This window comes from Chlamydotis macqueenii, chromosome Z, assembly GCF_036417535.1.
Source record: "Chlamydotis macqueenii isolate bChlMac1 chromosome Z, bChlMac1.mat, whole genome shotgun sequence".
Lineage (NCBI taxonomy): Eukaryota > Metazoa > Chordata > Aves > Otidiformes > Otididae > Chlamydotis > Chlamydotis macqueenii.
The window spans coordinates 65,435,003-65,442,960 of record NC_141593.1 but is presented as its reverse complement, the minus strand read 5'-3'; positions in this window follow the sequence as shown (position 1 = coordinate 65,442,960).

The window sequence follows — 7,958 nt, the reverse complement described above, 5'->3', positions numbered from 1 at the left end:
TTACAGGACTGTTTTTTTTAACATCCCTTCCTCCAGCAGTAAGTTGATATATGTTGTCAGATTTAGCTTCAGTGTCAGTCAAAAGAATAAAATGCTGGATTTAATAGGTACTTGTTTCAAATATATCCATTTATATTGTCACCAAGGAAGGTAAAATTAACTGTTGTATCTAAGACATTAGTCAAAAATTTGACTCTGAGCCTAGTTTTTTATTTGCATTAAAGTCACAAGCTTACCAGAAAAAGAAGGTTACTGAAGTGTGAATTTAAAGACATGTTGAAGTGACACCTGTTTGTGTTACACCCCTCCAAGGCTCCCCATTCTCTTACTCTGTGAAGCGTTTCCAGTCCAACAACTTCTAAGAGCATTTAAAAATGCATTCTTCCTCGACAAGTGCTCCTGTTTACAATATAGCTTTCAAGAGCTGACAGGTATACCGTAGTGCACTAATTTATTTATCCCATTCATGTGCAAAGCTGCATACAGCTTCTTTGCGTTGTCTCAGGTTGAGAACTGAAAGTATACTACAGCCAGTTATTTACTGATTTTTGACATAGAGTCCTCCATGTCAGCTCAGCTTACAGATCAGGGTCTCCAAGTAACTCTCCTGATAATTGCAGAGTAGGGCCTGGGTGATTTGTACGGTCCTGTTCCAAAAGGAGTAGCCAGCCAGCCAAGTTTGCTAAATCTTCTTTTTTTTTTTTTTTTTTTTTTTTGCAAAAGGGAGTTTCAGAACACACCCTCAAAACACTTGTTTTGATAAAAAAAACCAAGCTGACTCCCTGGTGCTTGAAGTTTGCAACCCCACAGGTAATTTTATAAGAGATTTCCCAAACTAGCCAAAATAACAAGTTTTCTAAGAAATGCAATAGAAAATGTAGTTTAAAACACTTACGTTTTTATATCATCACTGACCACAAAGCAGAATATCAATCTTTCCATTAAAAACAAAGAAAATAAAGCATGGGCTTTTCTGTTTCTAAAATCTTAAGATGGAAGTTAAGTTCTTCTCTCAAGATCACAAGTGCAACCTGTTCACCTTTTGTTACAGTCTTATCCTGCCATTACTTGTCTCCGTTTTTCTTTCACTTGTGTGTTCACATTTCTGCCTGATATTTATTCTGAGAGCCTCTGGGTTACTGAAAAATACTAGAAATCTTGATTTACAAATAGGCATAGGATTTTCAGAAAATGTCAACCATGTGTTAAGGGTCCTATTCCAGATATTTCACTCTTTTCCTCCAAAACAAAGAAAAACCACCAGAAAAACACTATTAAATCTCCTCAGAAAGGTTTGATATAGAACATTCACAAGTGAAGTTAAATTCACAGTCAGGATACAGTGTTTTGAAATGCTTTTTTCCTCGTTGTTGTCTGTAATAGTCCATACACACACTTCTTCTCTAAAGGATAATATTAAGAGGAGCTTAAAAACTCTGCAAAAAAGCCAGTGAGACCACCTGCCAAGACACAAAACAACACTCATGAAAAGTAAAACAGCGTATTTTATCCTCCTATCTTTCCCCGCCTCATTTCACTCAGTAAAATAAGTGAAATGAAACAGGAGACACAGAAAGCAAGACACTGTGCAGGGAACAAATAAAAGCAAGCAGAGAAACATCTGAAGGAAGAGCTGATAAAAAAAAAATAACATATCTCTCCAGAAATACCTCTCTCCAATGATTTCTATCTAGTGTGTTCAGAGAGGTATATTCATTTGTAGTTAATGTTTTAGGTATGGTTTTGTGCTGTAACCACCGTAACAACGGACACGTTATTTTATTTTGTTGACCATGGTTTCAGCTATGCTATATCCAATGATAGGAATCCATCTTCAAGTGAATCCAGAGCTGCAGTTTGTCCTTGTAAGTGAAATGATGCTGCACCACATAAACCAGAGAATGCAGGAAGGTCTGCAATGGACTCTGTAGTAGTACAGGGAGGTAATGCATTATGATAACTAAATCTGTACTCATAAAAGCTCAATTAATTTTTAGCTAGGATCAGTGACCAATTAAGCAAATCTGTTAAGCCTATTTCCTTTCTCAACACCCCCTGAAACTGAAAGTCTGAAAAACAATTGTAGAATTTAGTACCAACGTGAAATATTTTGTTCAATGTGAAACAAAACAATTTTTTATTTTGGAGTACGACAGAAAAGTGTGCTTAATACTTTTGGTTTTAATTAACTCTTAGTTCCATGTGGGCTTGACATGATTCCAAGTAAAACAAATTAAATCATTTTTAATTTTTAAACCCTTTCTCAAAATCTGTCTCCCCTTTTCTTGTGGCTAACAGCATGATTTGTGTAAGGAGTGAAAAACACTTGTCCCTGCTGTGAAATCAGAGCTTGGGAGAGCAACTCCAGAAGTTGTCTGCCTGCATTTCCCTACAAGTTGGAAAAGCATCCTCAGGGTGCAGACTGAGTCTACACTGCTGTCTTGCTTCCTCCCACTGTCTCTGCCTGTGATACTGAAGGGCAACTAGGCAAGCTCAAGTCAGCAGTAAGATGGGCAAGATAAGTCCCCACTCTGTATACTGTCCACTGAGCCCATTCACAACTGCTGCAGTCATATGTGCCTTTTCTTTTAGCAGGCATTAGAAATAGAGGCTATATAATACAGGATATTTCTTGTGTGTCATTTTTTTTCAAGACCTGGTCAAAATTTACATGCAATAATTCACCTTGTCAAATACAGGCAGGTTTGTTCATCAACTCTGCTCCAGTTCAACAGCTTCTTGCTGCAGTAGCTGTGACATGAGCACAATACCCAGAGGGACTGATGTTCAGTGCCCGTAACTCAGGAGAAGGGTGTTGTTTTGCTCTCTGAAGAAACATGCATCATTGACCACTCCTGCAGCCATTCAGTCGCCATGAAATGAAAGACCGATCTTTAAGAATAACTAAGGGTACTAAGCTGATATTTACAGCTCTCATGTTTTTTAACTTCCATGTCCTCCTATGTGCCCCACTAAAAGTTTTCACCTGTCATTTATGCTCCTCTTCTGCTTTCTTTGCTTTTTTTTAAAACACTAAGCAAGATATTGTGCAGAAAGTACCTTTTACTGCTAGCAAGCATCTTTGTACAGATTCTAGGGCCAAAACCCCAAATACATTTTTTTGTCCTTCTTGACATATACCATTCTCAGCACCCTTGCCTGAAAGGCACTGACTAAAAGGAAACAATAGCGTAACACATGAGACCACAGGATGTTTTCAGAGGAGCAGTACCACCTCGCAGCACACAACTCCCTCTGTTGTTTTCCAAAGGCAATCAATCACATGTCAGCAAAAAACCTCCCACCTTTCCTGAATTTTCTCCTTTGTAGAATATATTAGTTAAGTCTTCTATTTTGACAGCCAAAGGGAAATCTCAGGCTGAAATGGTGTGCCCAATTGAAACACAATTTTGTCATACTCTTTTAATCCTTTATTTCTTATCTCCTTTACCACCTTTGGGGTGAACAGACTTTCCCTATCATCAAAGTCCCAAGCCCTCTCTCCTCCATTTCCTCATTATAATCCTATAAATAAACATTTGAAGAACAAAAAGGACTAGTTTCTGTATGGATGGGGGAACAGGTTCCTGGGTCATTTTTTAAAGGACATCACTAAGCTAATCACTCTCCTTGCAGATGTGTGCCCATCTTTTCAGGCTTGCCAAAACTTTCTTTCATTTTTATGCTTTCATTTTGTGTCAGATTAACCCAATGAAGTGATTTGACAGCCAGATTCAGATCCAAAATGGGCTTGTTTCATAGCCTGCAAGCTCAAATTATTTCCAAGCTTTTTCATATGTCAACTGCTGTAAACATGCGTGGAGATAACAGCAAATATCAGAGGTTTGACTGAGATGGCATTGCAGCTCTCCGCATTGCTTTTTGAAATGTTTGAAGATATCTTAATAAGACAACTTCTTCATCTTTTTCCTAAAAAGGAAATTCATTTAATGCCTTGCAGAGTGTTAAAAAAATCTAGAAAAAAAAATACTTTCCTCCATGATCATTTCCATGAAATTGCTTTAAATATGAAATGCCGATGGAATATATTTAGCAAATATGAATCACAGGAAATTTCAAGTTGCAGTGAATATTTCCAAACTTTTCTATACACTTCATTTTTTGCATAGATTTCCTCATAAATCCTGGTTCAGACTTAGCTATTTCAGACACTATACAGAGGTGCAATATCTAAATTCATAGGATCATAGATTCACAGAATGGTTAGAGTTGGAAGGGACCTTTAAAGGTCATCTAGTCCAACCCCCTGCAAGAAGCAGGGACATCTCCAACCAGATCAGGTTGCTCAGAGCCTCGTCCAACCTGGCCTTGAATGTTTCCAGGGATAGGAAAACCTGTGCCAGTGTTCCACCACCCTCATTGTAAAAAGGTTTTTTCCTTATGTCTAGTCTGTATCTGCTTCCTTCTACTTTAGAACCATTACCCCTCATCCTATCAAAACAGGCCCTGCTAAAGACTTTCTCTTTCTCTTTTTTATAAGCCCCTTTTAGGTACTGGAAGACCACTATCAGATCTCCCCAGAGCCTCCTCTTCTCCAGGCTGAACAGCCCCAACTCTCTCAGCCTGTCCTCATAGGAAAGGTGCTCCAGCCCTCTGATCATCTTCGTGGCCCTCCTCTGGACCTTCTCCAACAGGTCCATGTCCTTCTTATGTTGAGGGCTCCAGAGCTGGATGCAGTACTGCAGGTGGGGTCTCACCAGAGCTAAGTAGAGAGGCAGAATCAGCTCCCTCAACCTGCTGGCCGTGCTTCTTTTGATGCAGCCCAGGATGCACTTAGGTTTCTGGGCTGCAAGCACACATTACTGGCTCTTGATATGTTTTGAAAGCTAACCAAGGGTCTTGATCAGATGCTAGTATTTGGGAGCTCACTTGTTTCTTTCACATGGAATAGTGACATATTTTTGACCAAAATTAATTCATTTTTGTGCTATAAACCTGGAAGAAAGCAGGAAAGTTCATTCTCACAAAATCCCTCCAAAACTGTCATTGGTTTCAGTGACCTCTGGATTAGGCCTTTTTTTTTTTCTGAGACATCAATAATTTGCCAAGGATAACATACAGCTAAACTGCCATGAGACATATGAATCATATTTTATCATTCTCAGGCTCTATAAAGCAGCAGTGCCAACCGCTTCTTTAAAATGGCTGTTTGCTGTAATCAAAAGGCCTATGTCTGAAAAGTCTTACTTAAGTTGTAACACTAACTTTAAGTTGTAGCAGTGCTCTTCACAAACTGTTCACTTCCAGACACAGGTGCACAAACATGCATGACATCACCTAGGATTATTCATGCCTAAGTCAGACCAAGAGTCAGGAAAACCAGGGGTGGCTCTGCACACTGTAATACTAGGTTAAGGTTGTGTTACCTTAACCTGTGGTACATTTCATGAAAAAGTGCAACCCAAAGCCTTGAGTTCAAATACTTCTTGAAATTTTATATTTCTTCTTTATCAAGAATCATAAGCAAAACCGATCCCAGAAAAGAGGAGAAACAAGATGTCATTTATTACATAATCTATCAAATTTCCAACAATGTTCCTTTCCAAAAAAACCTAGGAGTTCAACAGTTGGCCGTCATTTAAAAAAATCGTGTTAGTCAGACCAAAGAGAACTTCTTCATACACTTTTTTTCGTTAACAGAATGGAAAGAAACTAGAGATAGCATTATGTTCATATTCAGCACTTTTCTACAGAAACCTAAAAGGACATGCAGACAAGGTCACTGATCTATTGAGTTTAATCCGTAAACTTCCAAGGGAAGCATTGAAGTTGTGAAAGTTTTCTGCTTTCCTGAGTGTATTTTAACCATTTCCTAAATTATCAAAGTAAGAAGTATTACATATTTTTATTAGCAAATTCTTTATCAAACATGCTGTATGTTTTTTCTGTTCAAAGTCTTTAGCACCCCATCAAAGGCTGAAGTATTAGCAAATGCCAGATACAATGTCACAGTAAACCCCTGCTTGATAAAGAATAAAAGTGCTTGGGCTGCAATGCCAGTTTAAATAAATGTATAAACAGGATGGTGGGGCAAGATCTAAATTAGTCTCTAATTTCCAAAATGTTTATTCTCAATGAGGTTTGATCTGTTTCGAATAAAGGTGGCACTTAATTCTGAATAGTCAAGGGCTATAATAAATTATGTGTTCCAGATTTTATAGACAAAAGTGGAATGTATATATAGTAAAGCTGAATTTGTAGTCTTGCTCTAAACACTTCTGTCTTCAGCACTTATCTCCATTTGAATGATATTAAATTGGAATCTAGTATGTCAGACCAGATGTGTGTGGGGATTCTTTTATTTTGAAGGGAAATGATTGGAAGGTTTTGAAAAGGTTGTTCTTTTTCATTTAAGAAAGCAAAGCCTACAAATGGGTGTAATTTTAGAATTTCTGCAAACACCAGACAAGAAAGAAAAGATCATTAGGCTTAGGTATTTATTCATTCCTAGATTGTATTAACATAAATTTATTCCCTGATATTTTGAAATACTGCTATCTGAAAAAGTTAAATGTATAAAGTGGAAAAAGTTAATATTATGAGCATTTACAACTATCCCTAGTTAGCCTTGTGCATCTCTAATTTCCTGCTCTCTTTAATGGAAATGAACAGCATCACAACAGACTCGAACTATGTTCATGCAAACCCTGAGAGGTGACAGACTATATTATTGTCAACAGGACACCTTCATAGTTCAGTGACGGTCTTGTGTCAGTACTAACGTCCAAATATTACTGAGAAATTATATAAATTCCCCTCTTGAGAGATAATTTTGCAATAGTTTCAGTGTAAATCTGCTGTATCGTAATCTTAATGTTTGTATTTCACTAAGCCTAGAAAGCTTTGTGATGTTAGACTCATGGTAAAGCATCTTCTGAACTGGTCTTCTGGTAAGCTTTTGTTGTTCTCAAACATATTAAAATCAAAGCCAACACTTCAGCATCAGCTGAAGAAAGCTGACTGGAGCATATATAGAAGTAAAGTCGAAAATTGTAGAACAACTTCCCTGCAAGGTGAATCCATCATAGTTCTAGGGTATCCTATGATGAGACCTTCCTTACCATGGCCACACCATTTTGAGTCCCAGACGACTGGTTCACATACTTTCCAGTGACATCAAATTCAGGAAGCACTTGCCTTATGTACTACGCAGTCCCACCAGTCTTGAATTCAACGCCACTTCAAAACCTTGGCTCATGTCCACTGAATCAGTCTCCTGGAGCTGTGTACCATTAAGGTCTCTGCAATAGCAGACAAAAGAAGGTGTTTACTGTTAACTAGGCACATGCCTAGTCACATACTTAATGTTTATAAAACTTTAATAGCATTTAAACAGGTAGGTAAGCTTTAACATACTCAAGTGCTTCCTTCAGCAGACATGCTTCCCAGAAGTGGGGTACAGTGCAGATGGAGAACTTGCACTCCAGAATTGTTTGGAAGAAGTTCAGGAAGAAGTTCAGGTCTTTTTTTAACAGTGCGTCACATCTTAACTTTGTGATAAAGACACGGATGGATTGTGTGCTCAAGAGAGGGAAATACAGGTAGTGCAGACCTAAGAATAGCATTGACCGACTGGGTACACCGCTACTCAATATTGTTCTCACTAAAATTTGTATTTAAGAGAAATTGTAAAACAGCCTAATTCTGTATATTGAATGTTTTGGAAGGACTCATTTAAGTGTAGACTTTATGTTTTTACTGTGGCTATTTAGAAAATTATATTGTTTTTTAATTGACTGAAAATGCAGATTTTACTTTGGTATTCACTAAGAAGAACACTCCAAGAAGGACAGATATTGTTCTTTTGGTCTGTGAAGAGGTTATTTTTCCCCCCCCTACAGTGAACTGAGATGTGACACAGAGACACACAGTAAGCACACAGTCAGGAACAAAGTACAGCTTTTAGTCACTCTTCTGTCTTAGCTGCATCTTGTAAA